Genomic DNA, 26,331 nt, shown 5'->3' on the forward strand with positions numbered 1-26,331 from the left:
ATTTATATAATAGAATATTATTCAGTCATATAAAGAAATAAAGTATTGATACATGCTACAGCATGAATTGACCTTGAAAATATTAAACTAAGTCAAAGAATCTAGCCACAAAGGACCACACATTGTATAATTTGATTCATATAAAAAGATCAGCACGGGCAAATCTATAGAGACAGAAAATGAATTAGTGGTTGCCAGTGGCAGGTTTGGGGGTTGGGATATAATGGTTAAGGATTGCAGAGTTTCTATTTAGGGTAACAAAAGTGTTCTAAATGTGATTGTAATGATGGATGCATGCACAACTCTGTGAATACATTAAAAGTCATTCGACTATATGCTTTAAATATGTGAACAGCTTGATACATGAACTCTATCTCAATAAATCTATTTAGAAAACATGCTCACAAATAATCAAAGTTTAGATTGATATACTGCAGATAAACAATCCTCCAACACAAACAGACACATGAAAAGATGCTCAACATTACTCATCATCAGGGAAATACAAATCAAAACCCACGATGAGATATCTCCTCACAACTCTCAGAATGCCTAAAATCAACAACACAGGGAACAAGTATTGTCATGGATGCAGAGGAAAAGGAACCCTCTTACACCGTTGCCGGGATTGCAAACTGGTGCAACCACTCTGGGAAACAGCATGGAGGTTCCTCAAAGGGTCAAAAATAAAACTACCCTACAATCCAGCAACTGTACTACTAGGGATTTACCTAAAGGGTACAAAAATACTGATGTGAAGGGACACATGCACCTTGGTGTTTATAACTGCATTATCTAAAACAGCCAAATTATGGAAGCAGCCCAAGTATCCATCGACTGGCAAATGGCTATAGAAGAGGTGGTACTATTATTATACTGTATGTTAACTTACTGGGATTAAAATTAAAACCTGGGAAAAAAGGAAAGCATATGTTTAACTCTATAAGAACATGCTAAATAGTTTTCTAAAGCAATTGTGCCATTTTATTTTATTTTGCCATCAGCAAGTTATGAGAATTCAAATTGTTCAACATTCTCACCAGTATTTGGTAGTATAATCATTTTAAAATTTTATATATTTTAGTTGGTGAGTTGTTTTGCGATTTTTTCCCCTTCATCTAAGGAGTAAATGACATTGAACATCTTTTCATGTGTTTATTGATCATTTATATCTTCTTTTGTAAAGTATATGTTCAAGTCTTTTGCCTATTTCTAATTGAGTTTGTGTTTTTACTTTTTTTAAGAGTTCTTTATGTATTCTAGATATCTGACCCTTGTAATGTAAACAGATCATGACTATATTCTCCCTATTCCATGGCTTATATTTTCATTTTCATAATAATGTCTTTGATGTGCAAATGTTTTTAATATTGATGAAGTTGAATTTATCCATTTTTCCCTTTATAATTTTTTTTCTATTCTAGGAAATATTTGCCTAACTCAAGATCATGAAGCTATTCTTCCATGTTCTCTTTATGTTCCAAGGTTTTGGCATTTGTTTATGCATTTTGTTTTGGCATTTTGGTTTATGTCCATGATTCATCCTAAATTAAATTTTGTGTATGGTATGAGGTAGATTTGAGGTTCATTTTCTTCAATATTCAGTGGTTTATTCCTTTCCCTATTTAATGGCCTTGGTGACTTTAGAAAAAGTCAATTGAAGTAATCAAGGCAGTGTGGTATTGGCAGGAGGATAGACACAACAATGGAACTGAATTAAAAAGTAAGAAATAGACCCATACACATATGGGCCAATAATTTTTGACAAAGATAGAAAAGCAATTCAATGGAGTAACGATAGTCTTTCAAGCAGTTGTCCTGGGACAACTGGACATCCATAGGCAAAAACATAAACTTCAACCTACATCTCACACCTTATCAAAAACTCACTCAAAATGGATCATGAATTTAAATGTAAAATATGAATATATAAAACTCTTAGATAAAACATGCAAAAATACTTGGGATATAGGCCTGGTAAAGAGTTCTTACACTTAATACCCAAAGCATAGGCAACAAAGGAAACATTGATAAATTGAATCTCATTAAAAGTCAAAACTTTTACCCTGTAGACTACTCAAAAGAATGAAAAAGACAAGCAACAGAAATGGAAGAAAATGTCTATAAACCAAGTACCCAACAAAAAATTGGTATCATAAATATATAAAGAGCTCTCAGGGCACCTGGGTGGCTCAGTCAGTTAAGCATCTGCCTTTGGTTCAAGTCATGATCCTGGGGTCCTGGGATGGAGCCCCAGGTCAGGCTCTGTGTTCAGCAGACAGCCTGCTTCTCCCTCTCCTCCCTGCTCATATTCTCTCTCGCTACCTCTGTCTCTCTCTCTCAAATAAATAAAATTTAAAAAGAGAGAGAGAGAGAGAAAGAGGCAAGATGGTAAAAGAGTAGGGATCCTCATTTCATCTATTCCCCTTAAATATAGCTGGATAACTATCAAACCATCCTGAACACCTATCATTTCAACCCGAGATGTAAGGAAAGAACAGCTGGAACTCCACAAATAGAAAAGTGACCATTGTTCACAAGGTGGGATTGAGAAGAAGAGAAATGGAGGGGATGTATTGGAAGATAAATGGTGGCAAGATGGAGCTTTTGTAAGAAATCTGCTCCTGTGAGAGTATTCCCTGCCTGAAAGGGGCACAGTGATGAAGTGGGGCAGAGTCACGGGTGGGAGAGCAGGACCTCAATATTCCCAGAGGCACAGAAAGAACAAGGATGCCTGAGTTGGCTAAGTCCCCAAGCATTGGACTGGGGAAACTGGTTTAGGTTAGCGAGCCTGGGGGGAGGCTCAACTTGTTTTGCCATAAACCCCGAACTATGGCTGGATCCAGTGGCCGCTCTCCATGTTGGGTCCCTGCAAAGGACTAGAACACAGCAACCCTCCACCTTCCTCTGAAAGAGGTGGAGCAGGTGAGCACTCCACTGTGAATGCTCTCTGTGCCAGGCCCTGCAACAGACAGAAACAGAGCAACCTTTGGCTTCTTCAGAGAGAGGTGGAGCAGGTGCAAGCTCAAATGGGCAGAGGCTCTCCCTGCCGGAACCATACAAATTGCATAAATCAGTGTCCTTTTATCTGCGCCCAGGAGGATTTGAGTAGGTGGGCACCTTAGAAGTCTGCAGAGTTTGGCACATGCCAGGATCCCTCATGTCTGTGGCTGGAGATCTGTGTGTGTGGCCACTTTTGTCTTTGCCCCCTAAAGAGGCACGGAAAGCCTCCAGGGAGCCAAAGTCTCACACAGCAAACAACTTATACTGGCCTGCCCCCTGGCAAAGGGTGATGCATCTCCCACCAGACACAGACTCCTAAGGATCAGCGCAGCAGCCCCTCCCCCGAATGACCAGTTGGAAGAACAGGTGAACAGCAAGTTTACTGACCAAACAGGACTGCAAAACTCCAGGATTGGGGAAAATAGCGTTAGAACTAAAGGCTTTATTTTCCTATGATTTGTTTTTCTGTTCAAAATTTTCCAATTGTTTAACTTTTTTCTTCTTTCAAGTAGGTTCTTATTTTAACTCTGTTTTTGTCTTTTCCTTTTTAGCCTTCATATTTTACTATTACATATTATAGATATATTATTCATTTTTTACTGCCTTTCAATGTATTCAATTTTATTTTTGTGTATATATATGTTTTGCTTTTTATAATTTTGGAATCTAGTATCTTTTTACAAACAAACCAAAATACACTTAGAACCAAGTCGATCAGCCTATTTTGCCCACTCTGAGGTCATATTCTCTCTCCCCTCTCACCTCCATCTGCCCCCCCCCCATTTTTTCTCTCTTTTCTATTGCTTTTCTTTGTTTTAATCTTTTTTCTTTTATCTTCTGGTTCCTGACCTCTTTGGAATTATCTAGTGTATATTTTGCTTGGGTCGTGGTTGATATTTTTTACTCTGCCCACTCATACAGCCATTCTTCGCTGGACAAAATGACTAGAAAGAGGAATTCACAACAAAAGAAAGAATCAGAAGTAATACTCTCTGCCACAGATCTAAAGGATATGGATTTAAGTAAGATGACAGAAATGGAGTTCAGGATAACAACTATAAAGTTACTAGTTGGGCTTGAAAAAAAGCATAAAAGACTCCAGAGAATCTCTTAGTGCAAAAATGAGATCTAATCAGGCCAAAATTTAAAATTCTTCAAATGAGATGCAGTCTAAACTGAATGCTCTAACAGCTAGGGTAAATGAGACAGAAGAGAGAATAAGTGACATAGAAGACAAGTTGATGGAAAGGAAGCAAACTGAAGAAAAGAGAGAAAAACAACTATGAGCCCATGAGAAGAGCCTCTGAGAGATAAGCAACAATTTTTTTTTAAATCAGTATTATTGGAATTCCTGGGGATATATAGAGAAAGGGCCAGAAGGTATATTTGAGTAAGTCATAACTGAGATTCCCTAATCTGGGGAAGGAAACAGACATTCATATCCAAGATGTAGAAAGGACCCTTCCCAATATCAATAAAAATAGATAAGCACCTTGACATATAATAGTGAAGCTTGCAAATTTCAGAGACAAAGGGAAAATCCTGAAAGCAGCATGAGACAAGATATTCCTAACACATGATGGGAGAAATATTAAATAAACAGCAGACCTCTCCACAGAGACCTGGCAGGCCAGAAAGTGCTGGCATGATATATTCAGGGTACTAAATCAGAAAAACATGAGCGAAGAATACTTTATCCAGCAAGGCTGTCATTCAGAAGAGAAGGATAGATAAAGAGCTTCCAGGATGAACAGAAACTGAAAGAATATGTGGCCACCAAGCCAGCCCTGAAAGAAATATTAAGGGGGACCCTGTAAGCAGAGAGGGAGCCCAAAGAAATAGAATCTGTAGAAACACGGACCATAGATAATACAATGGCACTAAATTCATATCTTTCAATAGTTACTCTGAATGTGAATGGGCTAAATGCATTCAAAAGACACAGGTATCAGATTGGATAAAAAAGCAAAAGCCCATAAATATGCTGTCTACAAGAGACTCATTTTAGACCTAAGGACACCTTTGGACTGAAAATGAGGAGGTGGAGAACCATTTACCATGCAAATGTACTTCAAAAGAAAGCTGGGGTAGCAATTCTCATATTAGATAAATTAGATTTTAAACAAAAGACTAGTAAGAGATGAAGAGGGACACTATATCATACTTAAAGTGTCTATCCAACAAGAAGATCTAACAATTATAAATATTTATGCAACTAAGTTGGGAGCAGCCAACTATATCAACCAATTAATAATCAAAGCAAAGAGATACATAGATAATTATACATTAATATTAGAAGACTTCAACAACCCACTCACAGCAATGGACAGATTATCTAAGCAGAAGATTAACAAGAAATAAGGGCTTTGAATGACACACTGGACTTCATAGATATACATACAGAATATCCCATCCTAATACAACAGAATACACACTCTTCTCAAGTACACAAGGAATATTCTCCAGAATAGACCACACATACTGGATCACAAATCAGGTCTCAACCAATACCAAAAGACTGGGATTATTCCCTGCATATTTTCAGACCACAATGCTTTGAAACTTGAACTCAACCACAAGAGGGAACTTGGAAGGAGCTCAAACACTTGGAGGTTAAAGAGCATCCTACTAAAGAATGAATGGTTCAACCAGGAAATTAGAGAAGAATTAAAAAGATTCATGCAAACTCATGAAAATGAAAGCACAACAGTTCAAAATCTTTGGGATACAGCAAAGGTGGTCCTAAGATGGGAATACAATCCTCTATCAAAAAATTAGAGCAATCTCAAAAACACAAACTAAACTCAGACCTAAAGTAGCTGGAGAAAGAAGAGCAAACAAAGCCTAAACCAAGCAGAAGAGAAATAAGAAATATTAGAGCAGAAATCAATGATATAGAAACCAAAACAGATCAATGAAACTAGGAGCTGGTTCCTTGAAAGAATTAATAAAATAGATAAAGCCCTAGACAGACTTATTAAAAGGAAAAGATAAAAGACCCAAATTAATAAAATCACGAATGAAAGAGGAGAGATCACAACCAACACCAAGGAAAGGCAAACCATTTTAAGAATGTATTATGAGCAACTATATGCGAAAAACTAGAATAGACCACACATACTGGGTCACAAATCAGGTCTCAACCAATACCAAAAGATTGGTACGGAACCAGAAAAGACCCTGAATAGCCAGAGGAATGTTGAAAAAGAAAACCAAAGCTGGGGCATCACAATGCCTGACTTCAATCTGTATGACAAAGCTGTGATCATCAAGACAGTGTGGTGCTGGCACAAAAACAGACACACATAGACCCATGGGACAGAACAGAGAATCCAGAAATGGACTCTCAACCCCATGGGCAACTAATATTTGACAAAACATGAAAGAATCTCCAACGGAAAAAAGACAGTTTATTCAACAAGTTGTGTTGGGAAAATTGGACAGCCACATGCAGAAGAATGAAACCGGACCATTCTCCCACACCGTACACAAAGATGAACTCAAAATGGATGAAAGATCTAAATGTGGGACAGGAATCCATCAAAATCCTAGAGGAGAACACAGGCAGCAACCTCTGTGACCTCGGCTGTAGTGACTTCTTGCTAGACACGTCTCCAAAGGCAAGGGAAACAAAAGCATAAATGAACTACTGGGGCTTCATCAGGATAAAAAGCTTCTGCACAGCAAAGGAAACAGTCCACAAACGAAAAGACAACTTATAGAATGGGAGAAGACATTTGCAAATGACAGAGCAGATAAAGAGCTAGTAACCAAGATCTATAAAGAACTTATTAAAGTTGGGACATTAAAGTAGCAGTTGGGCGGCTGCCTTTCGGCTCAGGTCGTGGTCCTGGCGTCCCGGGATAGAATTTTTCATTGGCTCCTGTGAAGAACCTGCTTCTCCCTCTGCCTATGTCTCTACCTCTCTGTCTCTCTGTCTCTCTCCCTGTCTCTCTGTCTCTCTGTCTCTGTGTGTGCATGTGTGTGTGCCTCTCATGAATAAATAAACCTTTTTTTTAAAAAAAGAATTTATTAAACTCAACACCCAAGAAACAAACAATCCAGTCATGAAATGGGCAGAAGACACAAACAGAAATTCCACCAAAGAAGACCTACACATGGCCAGCAAGCACATGAGAAAATGTTCTATATCCCTTGCCATCAGAGAAATACAAATCAAAACCACAATGAGATCCCACCTCACACCAGTGAGAATGGTGAAAATTAGCAAGACAGGAAACCACAAATGTTGGAGAGGATGTGGAGAAAGGGGAACCCTCTTACACTGTTGGTGGGAATGTGAACTGGTGCAGCCGCTCTGGAGAACAGTGTGGAGGGTCCTCAAGAAGTTAAAAATAGACCTGCCCTATGACCCAACAATTGCACTAAGGGATATTTACCCCAAAGATACAGATGCAATGAAACACCGGGACACCTGCACCCCAGTGTTCACAGCAGCAGTGTCCACAATAGCCAAACTGTGGAAGGAGCCTCGGTGTCCATCGACAGATGAATGGATAAAGAAGATGTGGTCTATATTTACAGTGGAATATTACTCAGCCATCAAAAGGGACGATTGCCTACCATTTTACCATTTACATTGACATGGATGGAACTGGAGGGTATTATGGTGAGTGAAATAGTCAATAGGATAAAGACAATTATAATATGGTTTCCCTCATATGTGGAACATAAGAAATGGTGCAAGGGATTACAAGCAAAGGAGGGGAAATGGAATGCGGAAAAATTAGAGAAAGAGACAAATCATGAGAGACTCTTAACTCTGGGAAACGAACAGACAGGGTTGCTGAAGGGGAGGTGGGTGGAGGGATGGGGTGACTGGGTGATGGGCATTTAGGAGGGCATGTGATAAGATGAGCACTGGGTGTTATGGTATATATTGGCAAATTGAATTTAAATGAAGAATATATATATATGCAAATAAAAATTTTAAAAAGAGAGAGAGAGCACTCAAAACTCAATGATAAAGAAAACAATCCAAGCAGAAAATGGGCAAAAAACAAAGAGAAATTTCAGTGAAGATAATATACAGATAGCAAATAAGCACATGAAAATTTGCTCAATATCATTAGTCATCAGGGAAATGCAAGTTAAAACCATAATGAGATATCACTACAGACGTATCAAAACAGCTGAAATAAAAAATACTGGCAACACAAAACGTTGGAAAGGTTGCATAGAAAATGGATCTCTCATACATTGTTGGTGAAAATGTAAAATGTTTTCGCCACTCTGGAAAATATTTTGGTAGTTTCTTAAAATATTAAACATGTAACTACCACATCATCCAGCAATTATACTCCTGGGCATTTAGCCCAGAATAATTAAAACTTGTGTTTACACAAAAACCTGTACATGAATGTTCATAGCAACTTTATTCACAGTAGAAAAATACTGGAAACAGCCCAAATGTTCTTTGATGGTTAATTGTTGAACATACCAAAAAATAATGATAATAGATGACCATATATGTGTAGATGTATAACTGGATTCTAATCTGTTCCATTGACTTGTTTTCTACTCCAATATCATACCAATTTGATAAATGCAGCTTTACAGTAAGTCTTGAAATCAAGAATTACGGATGCCCAGGTGGCTCAGTGGTTAAGCATCTGCCTTTGGCTCAGGGTGTAATCCCGGGGTCCTGGGATCAAGTCCCACATCGAGCTCCTCACAGGGAGCCTGCTTCTCCCTCTGCCTGTGTCTCTGCCTCTTTCTTTGTGTGTCTCATAAATAAATAAGTAAAATCTTAAAAAAAAAAAAGAAAAACAAAAAGTATAAGTTCTATAGCCTTTTCCCTATTTTTAAAGATTTGCTGGAAACCACAAGACATATGTTTACCATTCCAAAATCTGCAAAATTTTGTCTTCACTAATGCCTTGTTCCACACATTTCAGCTGCTTAGCTACTCTGAACTCTGATCTTTGCCTCCTGAGCTTAGTGAGACTTCCAAGCTCATCTTGGAATCCAGGCCTCTATGTTGGGGTCAGAAAATTGACACCAGGCAAAGAATGAGGTGATCCTAGGGGCTTATCCTGTGAGTTTCTCTTCTACTATAGATCACAGTTGTGTGCTATTGTTCAATACCTGTAAACAGTTGCCTTGCATATTTTATGAAGTTTAATGATATTTGTAACAGCATGCATGCAAAATCTAGTGCCATTAATAATATAGATTTATTAAACTTTTTTTTTTTTTGCTTAAATCGTGCAGATTCAGCTTCTGTTGCATGCAACTAAGAGACCTGACTGATACAAGCTGTTACTTTTTGTCATGCTCTATGATAGGTGCTAAGCATGCATTATGTGATTCATTTACAGAACTCCTTCCTTGTAGAAACCAAAGCAATGGAGAAGAGGCATTTCTAACAGTTTAGTAAGAACAGTAAGCAGGTTTCAGTGAGAGAAGTATTCTAGATGGATGAAGCATGTATAAATGCATAAGACAGTGAATATGACAAGAAATAAAGTTGAAATCTTTGGCACTGTGGAGGGAATAGTTCTGAGACCTTCATAAATCCTCCTAATCCAATAAAACCTCTATGCCATATAATTTCCTCCATAAAAGTGCAGTAAAATACAACTGTTCATATAGTACACAATTCACAATTGTATAGGATTGCCTTCAATGCCTTTCCCATGCGTATTAACATGGGTAACACTAGGATGACCAACTTCCCAGTTTATCCTGCAGTATCTCAGTTTTAGCAAAGTCTCACATCCCAGGCAATCTCTCAATCTCAGGCAAACTGGAATGGTTGGTCACCCTTTATTATAGTGTGATATCACTCACTTAGCTAAAGTTCATTGGCTTTGGATGGGCACCAGATTTAAACTTCGACAGTGAATCCCTCTCCCAGATTCATGCATATGGGCCCATAGTGTCTATGGCAGGTGCCTTTCAGACTTTCTTTCAAGAGAAAACCTACTGTGAGCAGTAGAGTCAGACAATAGCCTCCAGGTGTAGCACTGTGGGGATATTTTTGCATTATTTGATCCAAGGCCATTCCCATCCTAGGCATCTCCAGGTAATTTCTGAGCACAAAAGGGATACTAGAGCCATTTATGCCCGACATGGGATTCTTACCATAAGTGATCTTTGCTCTAGAGTTCCAAGTGGGGCTGGCTGGGACTTCCATAGAGTTGCACTGTAAGCTGAGGTGCTCTAGAGTTCCAAGTGGGGCTGGCTGGGACTTCCATAGAGTTGCACTGCAAGCTGAGGCATTTCCTACTCATTTCTACTTAATTTCTTCTCCTTTAGGAAGTATCAGACCTGTACTGTGGTCTGAATTCTATCCCTGCCTACTCCTGCTCTTCCTCTTTATCTTCTTAGTTATTACCCACTATAGATCTCTGGACTTGTAACTCCATATTGGCATCTGCTTTTCAGAGGACCCAATGTGGCATAGTATCTCTCTCCATTGGTTGAAGCTGTAAGATGAAAATTTAGGAAGGTGTCAATAACAATAAGTTCCCTACTGCATGAACTTGAGAAACAAAGGAAGCTTTTAAAGGAGATTGGAGAGAGGAGAGAGAAAGAAAGAGAGAGGGGAAAAGAGAGAGAGAGAGGGAGAAAGAGTGAGAGCAAGCACAAATGTACAGGGGGAATACAGATAAAAGAATGATAGAGCCATTTGAATACTCAGTTTTGACCATTCTTGAGGCCTAACTATATCTTGCCCTTTCCAAATTTTGATTGTTCCGTTACTTAAATTTCATGAGACACCCCATTATCTTTTCAAAAACCTCTTTTTCACTAACGTTAGTTTCAGGTAGGTTTTTGTCCCTTTCAACTAATAAAATACCTCTTCATTGCGAACGTTATTGTACAGGCTACTGAGTTTATGCTGAATCATATTTCTGTTTAGTCAGAAATTTTCATACCCTGTTCATATCTTCAGACACAAATTAATACACTTTTCAGGTTTCACCAATTTTTTTCCAGCAGTAGATGACAAGAAATTTGCATGGCCTAGATGATTTCTGAGTTTCAGCATTTACTTATTTCTGTATAGAGTATATAGAATTGTTATTATAGAACAAAATCTCAGCCAAATTCAACATTGCACTATGTCCAGAATATAAATTTTCTGATTAGAAGTCACTTGTACTTACATAATGAAGATAACTTTTAATACGAATCTTTTTCTATTTCTTTTCTTTTTTTCAGTTTTAACTTTTAAGTTTTTATTTATTTATTCATGAGACACACACACACACACAGAGAGAGAGAGAGAGAGAGAGGCAGAGAGACACAGGCAGAGGGAGAAAACAGGCTCTCTGCGGGGAGCCCAATGTGGGACTGGATCCCAGGATCCCAGGATCATGCCCTGGGCTGAAGGCAGCGCTAAACCGCTGAGCCACCTGGGCTGTTCTCCTCTTTCTTTTCTTGATTATATTTTTAATTTTTAAAAGATCACTAGTTGCTGGTTTTTGTAAGGACCATTTTGATAAATGAAGATTCAAAATCATAATACACAGTTTGAATTATTTTTCAACTCTTAAGGTTATGAACAAGTTTGGAGACCATGAAAGCTTCATTAAGATGCTAATAAAACTAAGATAAAGATGTTGGCCAAAGATGAGAGCTCCTACACATCAGTCTTATAGTTGGTCTAGGGAAGTGTTGTCAACTTACATAGCCCACTGGCCAAATTCTATATCTTGCCTGTTTTTGTAAGTAAAGTTTAATGGAATACATTCATACTCATGATTTAAGTGTTGTCTGTGGCTGTTTTTGTCCAATGAAGACAGAATTGAGTAGTGACAGACAGAGATTGCATGTGTCCCACAAAGCCTAAAATATTTACTATCTGACCCTTTACAGAGAAAAAAAAATGCTAACCCTTGGCCTCAAGTGGTATCAGTGCAGGAGGAGACAAATAGTTGAGCAGATTATATATTTGGAAGCAGAGCTGGAACAAGTCTGGTGTATTTTAGGAAAGTAAGGAAGGCCAGTGTGGCTAAGTCATAAAAGGACCCAGATACTACCATTTTGTAAATATTTTGAGCACATATGTACCTATTGGGTTTTATTCAGACATTAATTCACTCATTCAACAAATGTCTTTTTAAGTTTCCATTCTGTGCTAGATAGTGTCAGCTACTTCACACACACAAGCACATACAAATTGTAATAAGAGAAATCAACAAGGAGACAACTGTAACACAATAGTGAGTGCTAACTAAAAATGCAATTGATGCCAAGTAGAGGAAATTAACTTTTGTTTCACCCATTCAATATTTTTTTTTAAATTTTTTATTCATTTATGATAGTCACAGAGAGAGAGCGAGAGAGAGAGGCAGAGAGAGAAGCAGGCTCCATGCACCGGGAGCCCGACGTGGGATTCGATCCCGGATCTCCAGGATCGCGCCCTGGGCCAAAGGCAGGCGCCAAACCGCTGCGCCACCCAGGGATCCCTCACCCATTCAATATTTATCTGATATTCCATGGTACTTTCCTCTGATTGTACCTGAACCACATCTTAACTAGTTGGTCATACCTTCCTCCCTTCAGTCACTAAAACGCCTTATTATGATAAGAAAAATCATGGTCATAGCAGCCAATACTCATTGAGCATTTGCTCTATGTCAGACATGGCTAGGTACTTTATACACATTGCTTTATTTAATCATCAGAACCCTATCATATAGATGCTGTTATCATGACCATTTGTGAAACCAGAAATTGAGGGTCAGAGAGGTAAAGTCCTGTGCCTAAAGCCTCATGTATGGCTCACCAAGCAACACCTGGAACATCTATTTTCTTCCTCATCTACTCTGGCTTGTTGCTGATGCCGTATGTTACGATCATTGTTGCTTGGTGGTATCACTTACCAAAGACACCACTACCACTGCCAATAATGGCTAAAGTCTTCTGTCTATAGCATTACAGTATGACTCCAGGGTATTGTTTCTTGAAGCACTTAGTATTGTTTCTCCTAGATGCTACATTATCTGGGAACAATGAACATGTTTTGTGAAAGAGTTCTTTGTAGTTTTTACTATAGTTTCTGTCTTCAGATTTGGAGCCAGATTACCTAAGTTTGAATCTCAGCTCTGAAATTTAACTGCTCTGTGATTCTGGGAAAATTCTCAACTTATCTGTGCCCCAGTTTCCTTACCCCTAAAGCAGAGAAAATAATATTAACTGCTCTGTGATTCTGGGAAAATTCTCAACTTACTGTGCCCCCAGTTTCCTTACCCTTAAAGCAGAGAAAATAATATTAACTACCTTAAGTGGTTTTATAAAAGACTTAACCCAGCATTTGGCATATAAGGCAGGTTTATTAAGTGTCATTATTTCTAACGCAACTGGCTTCCTTTTTTAAATTCTTAAGCAACTGGCTTCCTTTTTAAATTCTTAAGCAGGCTTTAATCTATTTCCTGCCTCTTTCTGGGTATTTTGTATCTGTTGATGTCACTTTACCTTTATTGATCTTATTCACTCTAATTGCTACTGTCATGCTCCTTCGTATTACAGGACCTTTGATCATGTTCCTTTAGTCTGAAATGTTCCTTTTCCTGTTTACCTGGGTAGTTTCTATCAGTTCTTTAAATTCAATAAGGGCATGGACTCTATTTGCTTTTTGTTTACCATTTTATAGCCAGAATCGAATACAGCACTTGATGTACAGTAGGCATTCATTAATAATTGCATGAATGCCAGTGTAAATGTAGAATCTTACCTTATTCAGTCATTCCTCTGTACATTCATTCACATGGTAGGTATAGCCTTTTTTTCTGTCTAATCAGTTGTAGACAATTTTCAAGAAATATCAACTAAATATATCCTATGTGTCAGGTTTTGTGTAGGGTCTTATAAATTCAAAGAATCGTAATTTTTTGTGGTGTCAAGAGGCCACTTGTTCACTGAAGGACAAAGGCATGCAAAGGGAGAAGCTATAATCCAAAATGAAAATAGCTGCAGTCGAGGCCTGTATTGGATCCATTGGGCACATTGAATCCATTGGAAAAAAATAGAAATTTATCTGGGAAGACAGAGAACGATTCATAGAGGAGGTAACATCTAAATTGAGTCAAAATAACAAGCAGTATTTTTGGAATAGAACAAGTAACGGTAGAGCAGTTGAGAGAAAGAATTCCAGGGCAAAAATATGCGAGCATTTCATTCTTTTGTTGATTCTGATTTCTACAAACCATTTCCTTTATCACCCTTTGACATTACACTGTTTTTTATGTCTGATAACTGCAGTACTGCTCAGTTTCTCGTTTTCAAATATCTGTACGTTTTGTTTGGTCTTGTTCTCGATTTTTTTTCCCCTCTGTCCTGGATTTTCATTGTAAACAGTATTTCAGTGTGCTTTGGTCCTTTTTGTAATATGTGTTGTTCTTGAATTCCTATAGGCAGAATATGTGCATTCCTAATGACTCGTGTCCTTTGACTATATTCACTGTTCTAAGCATCGTTCCTGGACCCTGGATTCAAGTAGCTCAAATGAATTGGTGGGAGTCCAGCAGTGAGTAGTATGTGATTTAAGCTCAAGAAAGTGGTGCAAGGAAATGGAAGAATTTTTGTTTCAGAAAACCTCAATAAGCAACTATGAATACGTTTGTTCCAGAAAAGCTGGATAAGCAAGCTCGGTGTGTGTGTGTGGGGGGAATTCCAGAGCAGCTGTGAAACTGCAAACAAGGGGACCCAGGGGTTACGGGCAGCGCACTTTTACGGGTCCGTCTATTTTCTCTCTGCGCCCGCGGCTCCACATCTCTGTCAAACCGACGCGATCGGCTACAGGACCGCATCGCGACCCTCGAGCATCGGAGGCTCTAGGACGCCCCCGCCGCGGCCGCGGTCCCGGGCGCAGCGGCGCCCACCGCACTGGGCCGGAAGAAGTGGGGCGGGGCCTCTCGGCTGCTGGGCCCAAGCGGACTGGGGGAGGGGAGCGCGGGGCCAAGAGTCTCTGGGAAAAAGCAAAAGGCGGGCGCAAGGCTGCCTCCCAAGCTTTCAGTGCTTACAGTTCCTCCCGTTTTGCTGAGTTGGGCGACGCGACCTCCGGCACAGGTGGGTCCTGTTCCAAGGATCGGGAAAGGGTATCTTTGGTGGCTGCGATGGTTGGGTTTGCCCAGGCGCTCTCTTTAAGGCCTGCTGCAGGGGATGAGGGGGACGGCGCCCACCCCAGGGCGGTGGGCCTTACCTTAACCCTGGCAGAGGAGAAGGCCACTCGTGCCTTGCCGCAGGGCTGTCGTCACGGTTTATGCCAGTTGCGCGACAAGTCGGCCCGGAGAACAGCGCAGAGCCAATTGGGCCTAGCGCTCGGGAAGAGCTGGAGGAGCTGGAGCAGGCTCCGTTGGGACTGACGCCCAGTATACATTGTTGCAAACTCGATCGGACTCCCCCCCCCCCACTCGGGTCTGACACCGACTTGGTTTCTAGCTTTCTGAGAGTCCCTACCCTGTTCTAGCCTCACTGCTGGGCGGCGGAGTGGAAGCTGGAACTCAGCGGTCTGCAGTAGCTTGCAGCACTGACTTTCTTTCGTCCTACTATCCACTAGTGTTCTCTGCCCAGATCTCACCCTTTGTCTATCCCTCCTGAGGAAGAATGCCTAGCAGCAGTCGGCAGTGACAGGGCAGGGCATTAGAAAACTTCGTCCAGGAACTACTCTCCATTACTAAAACAACTCTGAAAAAACAGTTTAAGTGTATTTTAGCTACTGACTGCCCCGAAAGCTAGGAAAAATTCATTCAGTGCCTTACTTGAATGTCAACACTAAACCATGCTTTCGTGAATGCTTTGATGAATATTTTAACCAGGTGATTGACCAAGACGTTATGTTGGATGAACAAAGTGCTACCCAGCTAAAGTCTCATTATAAAATACTTGGGTGATTTAACTGTTAACTCATCGCTGAAAGAAAAACCTCAGCAATCATATGTAGGGACACTTGCATGATCTATTACCATGTAACACTCTCAGAGTAGCTTCTTAGCGGATATGGCACTTTCAGAAATCACTGCAGGAAAAATTACAGTTTATTTTACATTCACTATAAAGACAAACAATTCTAAACACTATGGACCAATATTATGCTGTCATTCCAATGCCACCACATTAAGTAACTGCTTACGGTGATTATGGCAACCATGCAAAACGCTGTGATCATCACAACCATAAAGAGGTGAATATGTTATTTATCACCATACTTAAAGCAGTTATACTCTACCTCATAACTAGGATGATGAAAGGAATGTTTGCTGCATCAGTTCACTCCAGGGGACATCCTTTACTTGACTCATCTAATTCTTATTTCTCGGAAATCTGCACTGAGACGGATCACTTCCTAGTTTTGGTATCTGTACCAAGAACCACAAGCAGTTCTGTATCTCTACTTGTCAGCCCTGGGAGAAGCAAGAAAATATCCAAACTGACACCTGGTGTCTGGACTTTTTCCACCACTTGTATTTTTTCCCTGCCAGGATGACGGTGGGGGAGCGGGCTGGATTAATAAACCTCATTGGTGAGAAAACACTCTTTCTGGTTGAAGACAAAGTAAACATAGATCCACCAGTTGGGTGCCGCTGTGACCCTGTTCCTGCCACACCAAACGCGCCCTGTACTCATATGGGCCATACAATCTGCCACCGCCCTCACGTAAAGAATTCACAGAATGAGAGGCTCATGGCAAAGCCCGGCCTGTGGCACACCTGCAGCTTCTAGGCAGGGAGTGCCCATTATAGGAAGGAAGGTGTTCTCCTGGACGACGTGGGACCTGGTGCTTTTCCAGACGGTTGATACGGTGACAGGGAGACCGTGATAGACTTCTGCTGAGGCGACCTTGACGGTGAGTTTAGGCCTGGCTGTTTGGCAGGCACCGGCAAATGCTCCGTTTGGCCCTATTTCTACTCTATTCATTTATTCTTTCACTCCAAAGGCAATCAATGGGTGCTTGCTCTGTGCCAGCAGGCTGATCGCTCACTGAGATGAGCCGTGAAGGAAGACAGTAAGTTGGGGAGGAGAGCAGCAATTCCAGTGAAGCACGCTGAGTTGGAGGCATCCTCTCTCTTCCTGACATCGATTCAAGATCTTGCCACTTCTGCTTCCTGAGTATTTTTAGACCTTTCCACTTCTCCTTGCCCCCATCGCTACTCTGCATTTCGAGCCAGCGACATGGGTTTTTATTCATTTATTTAGATGATTTTATTGATCACTGAAGTGGCATGGATATACGACGTCGTGTCAGTTTCAGTGGGTATACAATGTCATGTTGCTTTCAGGTGTACGACATAGTGACTCGACTGCACACAGACCCTGTGCGTTAGTCAGGCCTCACCAAGAGACGTGGAGTCAACAGGCATCGTTATTGACCATGTGCCCTCTGCTGTTCTCTTCATCTCTGTGGCCTACTTACTGAGTCATTCAAAAAAATTTTTATGTTAAAGGATCCAAGTCATTGCGCGATCCTCAGCCCTCATGGGAAAACCACCACTCCTATCGTCTCCGCGGCAACAACGGCGTACAACAGCCCAACGGGCTCTGTACCATCCTCAACACATTGTGAAAAAAAATTAACTTTCTTTTCTTTTCTATGCTGCCCAGAGTGTCTTTGACATTTTCCGTATTGAGATGACATGGATGGACCTAGAGGGTATGATGTTAAGTGAGAAAAAGTCAGACAGAGAAAAAGAAGGATCATATAATTTCACTTATATGTGGAATCTAAAAAGCAAAACAAAACAAACACATACAAAAAGAAACAGACTATTAAATGGAGAACAAACTGGTGATTGCCAGAGGGGAGGGAGGGGGGTTAGGCAAAAAAATAGGGGAAAAATTTGTATTGAGATATGATTTCCATACCATAAAATCGAGCCATTTTAAGTGTAGACTTCAGGGACTTTTAGTTAATTTATTGAGTGTTGCAACCATTACTATAATCCAGTTTTTGACATTTTCATCACCTCAGTAACATCTCCATTGCCCATTTGCAGTTAATCCTTGTTACTACCCCTAACATTAGACAACGTGATCCTTTTGTGTGCCCATGGATTTATCTATTCTTGGATATTTCACATAAATGGAATCCTACAGTGTGTGGCCTTTTGCAACTTGCTTCTTAGCATGATGTTTTCAAGGTTCATTCCTATTGTAGTATCAATCAGTACTTCATTACTTTTCATTGCTGGAGAATATGCTACTATATTGTATATACTGCATTTCATTTATTCATTTATCAGTTTATATCCATTAGGTTTATTCCCACCCTTTGGCAATTATGAAGAAAATGCTATGGACATTCATGTACAAGTTTTTGGGTGAACAATGTTTTCAGTTCTCTTGAGTAGATACCCAAAAACGGAATGGCTGTTGCATCTACATTGAAACTCTGTTATTTAATGTAGCCAGATCTTCTGGATACCTTGCTGCAGCTTCTACATCAGCACTTACTGCTTCACCTTGCACTTTAATGTTATGGAGACGGCTTCTTTCCTTAAACCTCACGAACTAAGCTGAGGCCCAAGGTGAGAGAGAGATGGGGGGAATGGTTGGTCGATGGAGCAGTGTTCTGACACATTTATTGAATTCACCATCTTCTGTGGATAGAGTTCATGGTGCCTAAAAACAATTACAAAAGTAACATCAAAGATCATTGATCATAGATCACTATGGCAAATAGAATCATAATGAAAAAGTTTTAAATATTGTGAGAACTACCAAAATGTGACACAGAGACATGAAGTAAACAGATGCTGTTGGGAAAATGGCACCAACAGACTTGCTTGATGCAAGGTTTGCCACAAACGTTCAATTGTTAAAAATGATACAATACCTGTGAAGTACAATAAAGAAAAGTGCAGTAAAGTGTGTATGCCTGTCCTGGTGGGTTTGGTTTGCTCACATTTTGTTGAGGAATTTTGCATCTATATTTATTATAGACATTGCATAGTAATGGAATTTCTTCACTTAAGAAGTATTTGTCTAGTTTGATGTGATACCAGTCTCATAGGATACGTTGAGAAGACTTTCTTTTGTTAGATGTGTATTTTACACGTTTCTAATTATTATGTCTTTCTCATGAGTTGACCCTTCTTCCATCATTATGAAATAGCCTTCCTTTTCTAAGCATAGCTATTTCAACTCTTTTATGGTTGCCATTTGCGTTGTACAGTTTTTCATCCTTTTATTCTTTCAACCTATTTATTTCTTCACATCTAATGTAACATATAATGTAGATGGCATATCCTTGGATTCTGTTCTTTCATCTAGTCTAATAGTCTTTGTCTTTTGATTGGACTGTTTCATCTATTTATATTTATCATTATTAAAATTACTGTGATCAAGTTAAATTACTGTGATTGAACTGTTGATTTTTTACTATGATTTCTGGAGTTATTTCTTATTAACTACTCTGTGAATTACAATTCACAGAGGTACAACTTAAGGTAATGTACTTTAGATTAATGATCATTTAATTCCAACAACACAGGGAAGCTTTGCTCTTCCATCCTTTGTCCAATTGATGGGATATGATTTACATCTTAATCTATTACAAGCCAAACAATATAGTTTTTTTTACAATATAGTTTTTAAGTTATTTTTATATAGTTTCTCTTTAAAAGAAAAAAAAGATAAAATGATATATACTCTCTGTTATGTTTACTTGCATAAATACCTTTACTAGTGCTGTTTATTTCTGTTTATTCTGGGTTCAAGTTACCAAACAGTGTCTTTCCTTTTAGACTAAGGACTTTCTTTAGTATCTTTTGTAAGGTAGGTCTGTTAGCAATAAAATTTCTGTCTTTGTGTTTTGTTGTTATTCTTCTATTTTTTACTTTAAAGATTAGCTTCCTTGAGGTCAATTGGACCAATATATGTTAATGGTCAGCCAAAAGTTATTCAGATGTTGTACTTAAACACCTTGTGCCCATAAAGGTTTAAATCACTCTTTTATAGAAAACATAAAGTTGGATCTTTGTTTTTTAAATTCACACTGATGATCTTTTTTTAAAAAAAAACTGGTATATTTAGGCCATTTATATATAAAGTGACTTGATATTTTTAGATGAATATTTACCATTTTTGTTAATATGACCATATGTTACATTTCTTGTTTTCTTCCTCTTTATGCCTTCTCTTGTTTTATTTTTTAAAGGGATATTTTTTAAATTTTATTTATTTATTTGATAAAGAGACAGAATGCATGGGGGGGAGAGGCAGAGGGAGAGGGAGAAGCAGACTCCCCACTGAGCAGGAAGTCTGATGCCGGGCTTTATCCCAGGACCCTGAGATCATGACCCGAGCCAAAGACAGACGTTTAACCAACTGAGCCACACAGGCACTCCCTTTTCTTGTTTTAATTAATTGTTCCTTTAATGTGATTCCATTTTGTCTCCTTTCTTAAAATTTCAATTACACTTTTTAAATTTTTCTTTGGTGCTTGCCCAGAGTTTGTGATCTCTAGATTTTTTTCTTATCTGATTCCACCTCCACATAAGACTATTCTGCTTCAAGTGTGGTACATAAACTTTATAACAGAATATTTCCAATTCTTTCCTCTAATCCCCTATGATTTTTCTTCCAGTCATTAAATTTTATATGGTATAATTACACACCACATTTTTACTTCTATTACTTAAAACTATTATTTTTTTAGAACACTTAAAAAATTTTGCCTTTATTTATTCCTTTTATGATACTCTTCTCCTCTAAATGGAGACCCAAGTTTCTGATATATGTCATTTTCTTCTCCCTGAAAAGCTTAATAAATATTAAATATTATTTTTTTTGGTTTCAGAAGTAGAATTTAGTGATTCATAGTTGCATGTAGCACCTAGTGCTCATTGCATCAAGTGTGCTCCTTAATGCACATCACTCAGTTATCCCTCCCCCACTTACTTCAGGCACCCCTCAGTTTGTTTCTTAGAGTTCAGCATCTCTTATGGTTTGCCTCTCTCTAAATTTTCATCTTATTTTCCTTCCCCCTTCCCCTATGTTCATGTGTTTTGTTTCTTAAACTCCATACATGACTGAAGTCATATGGCATTTTTCTTTCATTGACTGACTTATTTTGCTTAACATAATACCCTCTAGTTCCATCGATGTCGTTCCAGATGGCAAGACTTCATTTTCTTTGATAACTGAGTAACATTCCATTATACACACCGCACACACGCACACACACCTTACATCTTTGTTATCCATTTGTCTGTCTGTGGACATCTGGGCTCTTTCCATAGTTTGGCTCTGGTGGACATTGCTGTTATAAACATTGGGGTGCATGTTCCCCTTTGAATCACTATGTTTGCATCCTTTGGATAAATATCTAGTGGTGCAACTGCTAGGCCATAGTATATTTCTATTTTTGACTTTTTGAGGAACCTCCATACTGTTTTCCAGAATGGCTGCATCAGCTTGCATTCCTACCAGCAGTGTAAGAGGGTTCCCCTTTCTCTACATCCTCTCCAACACCTGTTGTCTCCTGAATTGTTGATTTTGGCCATTCTCACTGGTGTGAGGTGGTATCTCATTGTGGTTTTGATTTGTATTTCCCTGAAGCCGAGTGATGTGGAGCATTCTTTCATGTGTCTGTTGGCCATGTATTGGTCTTCTTTAGAGAAATGTCTGTTCGTGTCTTCTGTCCATTTCTTGCCTAGATTTTTTTTGTTCTTTGGGTGTTGAGTTTGATACGTTCTTTATAGATCTTGGATACTAACCCTTTATCTGATGATAAGATGTTGGCAAATATCTTCTCCTGTTCTGTAGGTTGCCTTTTGGTTTTGTTGACTCTTTCCTTTGCTGTGCAGAAGCTTTTTATCCTGATGAATTCCCAATAGTTCATTTATGCTTTTGTTTCCCTTGCCTTTGGAAACGTGTCTAGCAAGAGGTGGCTGCAGCTGAGGTTCAAAGCACTTGCTGCCTGTGTTCTCCTCGAGGATTTTGATGGATTCTTGTCTCACATTTAGGTCTTTCATCTATTTTGAGCTTTTATTTGAATATGGCCTAAGAAAATGGTCTAGGTTCATTCTTCTGCATGTGGTTGTCCAATTTTCCCAATGCTACTTGTTGAACAGACTGTCTTTTTTCCATAGGTTACCCTTTCCTGATTTGTTAAAGATTAGTTGACCATAGAGTTGAGGGTCCATGTCTGGGTTCTCTATTCTGTTCCATTGATTTATGTGTCTGTTTTTGTGCCAGTGCCATACTGTCTTGATGACTACAGCTTTAAATAGGGCTTAAATTCCAGATTTGTGATGCCTCCAGCTTTGGTTTTCTTTTTCTTTTCTTTTTTTTTTTTTTTGAAAATTTATTTTTGTTCCCAATTTGTTTTTTTTTAAGATTTTATTTATTTATTCATGAAACACACACACACACACACACACACACAGAGGCAGAGACACAGGCAGAGGGAGAAGCAGGCTCCATGCAGGGAGCCCGACGCGGGACTCGATCCCGAGTCTCCAGGATCAGGCCCTGGGCCAAGGCAGGCGCTAAACCGCCGGGCCACCAGGGCTGCCCCAGCTTTGGTTTTCTTTTTCAACATGCCTTTGGCTATTTGAAGTCTTTTCGTACAAATTTTAGGATTGTTTTTTCCAGCTCTGTGAAAAATGCTGGTGGTGTTTTGATAGGGATTGTGTTGAATATGTAGATTACTTTGGGTAGTGTAGACATTTTAATATTTGTTCTTCCAATCCATGAACATGGAATTTTTTTCCATTTCTATGTGTCTTTCTCAGTTTCTTTCATAAATGTTCTGTAGTTTTCAGAATACAGATCCTTTACCTCTTTGGTTAGGTTTACTCCTAGGTATCTTACGGGTTTTGGTGCAGTTGTAAATGGGATCAATTCCTTGATTTCTCTTTATTCTCTTTCATTGTTAGTGTACAGAAATGCAACTGATTTCTGTGCATTGATTTTATATCCTGTGACCTTGCTGAATTTCTGTATCAGTTCTAGCAATTTTGGGGTGGAGTCTTTTGGGTTGTCCACATAAAGTATCATGTCATTTGCAAAGAGTGAAAGTTTAACTTCTTCTTTGCTGATTTGAATGCTTTTTATTTTGTTGTTGTTGTCTGATTGCTGAGACTAGGACTTCAAGTACTATGTTGAATAGCAATGGTGAGAGTGGGCATCCCTGTCATCTTCCTGACCTTAGAAGAAAAGCTCTCACTTTTCCCTTATTGAGGTTGATATTTGCTGTGGGTTTTCATATATGGATTTTATGATGATGTATGTTCCTTCCATCCCTTACACTGCAGAGAGTTTTAATCAAGAAAGGATGCTGTAGTTTGTCAAATGCGTTTTCTGCATCTACTGAGAGGATCACATGGTTCTTGTCCTTTCTTTTATTAATTTGCTGTATCACTGATTGATTTGAAGATGTTGAACCATTGTTGCAGCCCAGGAATAAATCCCACTTGGTCGTGGTGAATTATCCTTTTAATGCACCTATTAAATTGGATCCTATTAGCTAGTATCTTGTTGAGCACTTTGGCATCCATGTTCATCAGGGATATTGGTCTGTAATTCTCCTATATAGTTGAGTCTTTGGTTTTGGGATCAAGGTAATGCTGGCCTCATAGAAAGAGTTTGGAAGTTTTCTTCCATTTCAGTTTTTTGACACAGCTTCAGAAGAATAGGTATTAAATCTTTAAATGTTTGGTAGAATTCCTCTGGGAAGCAGTCTGGCCCTGGACTCTTGTTTGTTAGAAGATTTTTGATTACTGATTCAATTTCTTTGCTGGTTATGGGTCTCTTCAGGTTCTCCCTTTCTTTCTGTTTCAGTTTTGGTTGTTTATAAGTTTACAGGGATGTGTCCATTTCTTTCAGATTGCCTAATTTGTCAGCAAATAATTGATCATAATATTCTTTTATAATTGTTTGTATTTCTACAGTGTTGGTTGTGATCTCTCCTCTTTCATTCATGATTTTATTAATCTGGGTCCTTTCTCTTTTCTTTTTGATAAATCTGGCTAGGGGTTTATCAATCTTATTAATTCTTTCAAATACCAGCACCTAGTTTCATTGACCTGTTCTACTGGGGTTTTTTATTTCTATATCATTAGTTTCTGCTCTTATCTTTGTTATTTCTTTTCTTCTGCTAGATCTAGGCTTTATTTGTTCTTTTTCCAGATCCTTTAGATATAAGGTTAGGTTGTGTATTTGATACTTCTTGGGTTTTTTTTTTTTTAAGAAGGCCTGCATTGCTATATACTTCCCTCTTAGGATCACCGTTGCTGTATCCCAAAGGTTTTGAAATGTTGTGTTTTCATTTTCATTTGTTTCCATGTGTTTTTTAAATTCTTCCTTAATTTTCTGGTTGATGCATTCATTCTTTAATAAGATGTTCTTTAATCTCCATGTATTTGTGGACCTTCCAAATTTCTTCCTGTGGTTGACTTCTAATTTCATAGCGTCGTGGTCTGAAAACATGCATGGTATGATCTCAGTACCAGGTGAGACCTGATTTGCAACCCAGTATGTGATGTATTCTGGAGAATGTTCCATGTGTACTGGAGAAGAATGTGTATTCAGCTGCTTTAGGATGGAATGCTCTGAGTATTTCTGTGAAGTCCATCTGGGCCAGTGTGTCATTCAAAGCCCTTGTTTCCTTGTTGATTTTCTGTTTAGATGACCTGTATATTGCAGTGAGTGGGATGTTAAAGTCCCCTTCTACTATTGTATTATTGTCCATGAGTTCCTTTATGTTTGTTATTAATTGGTTTATATATTTGGCTGCTCCCAGGTTAGGGATATGCATATTTACAGTTGTTAGATCTTCTTGCTGGATAGACCCCTTTATTGTGATATAGTATCCTTCTTCATCTCTTATTATAGTCTTTGGCTTAAAGTCTAATTTGTCTGATATAAGGATTGCCACCTCAGCTTTCTTTTGATGCCCATTAGCATGATAAATGGTTCTTCACCCCCCTCACTTTCAATCTGGAGGAATCTTTGGGTCTAAAATGAGTCTCATGTAAGCATTGTATCAATGGGTTTTTTTAATCCATTCTGATAGCCTGTGTCTTTTTATTGGAGCATTTAGTTCATTTACATTCAAAGTAATTATTGAAAGATATGAATTCAGTGCCATTGTATTACTTGTGAAGTTGCTGTTTCTGCATGTTGTCTCTTTTCCTTTCTGGTCTTTGTTACTTTTGGGCTCTGTTTCTACTCAAAAGGTCTCCTTTAATATTTCTTGCAGGTCTGGTTTACGTTTCATGAATCCTTTAGTCATTTTTTATCTTGGAAACTCTTTTTTTTCTTTTCTATTCTGAATGACAGCTTTGCTGGATAAAGTTTTTTTTGGTTGCATATTTTTCCCATTTAGTATGTTAAAAATATCATGCCAGTCCTTTCTGGCCTGCCAGGTCTCTGTAAACAGATATGTTGCCAGCCTTATGTGTCTACCCTGATAGGTTAGGGGCCTCTCTCTATATCCAGACCTGCCTTCAAGATTTTCTCTTCGCTTTTGTAAATTGCAAGCTTCACTATATTATGTTGTGGTGTTGAACTATTTTTGTTGATTTTGAGGGGAGTTCTCTGCCCCTTGGACTTGAATGCCTATATCCTTTCCCAGATTAGGGAAGTTCTCAGCTATAATTCGTTCAACTAATCCTTTTGCCCCTTTTTCCAACTCTTCTTCTCCTGTGACTCCCATAATATAGCTATTATTTTGCTTTATGGAATCACTGAGCTCCCTAAATCTGCCATCATGATTAATAGTTTTCTTTTCCTCTTCTTTTGAGCTTCCTTATTTTCCATCATTTTGTCTTTATATCACTGACTCTCTTTTCTGCCTCAGTTATCCTCATTGTTAGAGACTCCATTTTGACTGCTTCTTAGTAATAGCATTCTTAATTTCAGCCTGATTAGATTTTAGTTCTTTTATTTCTACAGTAAGGAACTCTCTAGTGTCTTCTATGCTTTTTCAAGCCCAGCCAGTATCTTTATAATCATTGCTTTAAATTCTAGCTCAGACATCTTATTTGTATCCATATTGATTCAATCCCTGGCAGTGAATACCAATCCTGTTCTTTGTTTTGTGGTGAATCTCTCCATCTTGTCACTGTGTCCAGAAAAGAACAGAAGAAGGAGAGAGAAAAGATGATAATACTAACAACCACAGAAAATAATAACAAAACAAACAAGAAAAAAACAAAAACAAAAGAAAATAAGAAAAAAATCGAACGAGAACAAAACAAAATACTAGTTCCTGGGTGTGTTTTGGCCTGCTTGTTAAAAGAAATAGGAAATAGGAAAGAAAATAGGAAAGAAAGAAAAACTTGTGTGTGTTTGTATGTGTGTGTGTGTGTATGCATATATATATTTTATATATATATAAAATAAAGTAAA

The 26,331-nt window shown here is 38.7% G+C and overlaps 2 protein-coding genes across 7 annotated transcripts in view; one reads left to right on the forward strand and one right to left on the reverse strand.

The window, feature by feature from the left end:
- Positions 1-15,547, reverse strand: part of SPRY3 (sprouty RTK signaling antagonist 3) — a 188,791-nt gene extending 173,244 nt beyond the window's left edge. Inside the window, exon 1 of one of the 2 annotated variants that reach the window (XM_077888907.1) lies at positions 15,179-15,547. The gene's annotated coding sequence lies outside the window, so the exon portion shown is untranslated. The remainder of the gene's footprint in view (positions 1-15,178) is intronic. The other variant, XM_077888905.1, reaches the window with a different exon arrangement.
- Positions 14,887-26,331, forward strand: part of TMLHE (trimethyllysine hydroxylase, epsilon) — a 114,573-nt gene continuing 103,128 nt past the window's right edge. For 3 of the 5 annotated variants that reach the window (XM_077888899.1, XM_077888902.1, XM_077888903.1), the window contains exon 1: positions 14,887-15,045. The gene's annotated coding sequence lies outside the window, so the exon portion shown is untranslated. The remainder of the gene's footprint in view (positions 15,046-26,331) is intronic. The other 2 variants (XM_077888900.1, XM_077888901.1) reach the window with 2 other exon arrangements.

The sequence above is a fragment of the Canis aureus genome, chromosome X, assembly GCF_053574225.1.
Source record: "Canis aureus isolate CA01 chromosome X, VMU_Caureus_v.1.0, whole genome shotgun sequence".
Lineage (NCBI taxonomy): Eukaryota > Metazoa > Chordata > Mammalia > Carnivora > Canidae > Canis > Canis aureus.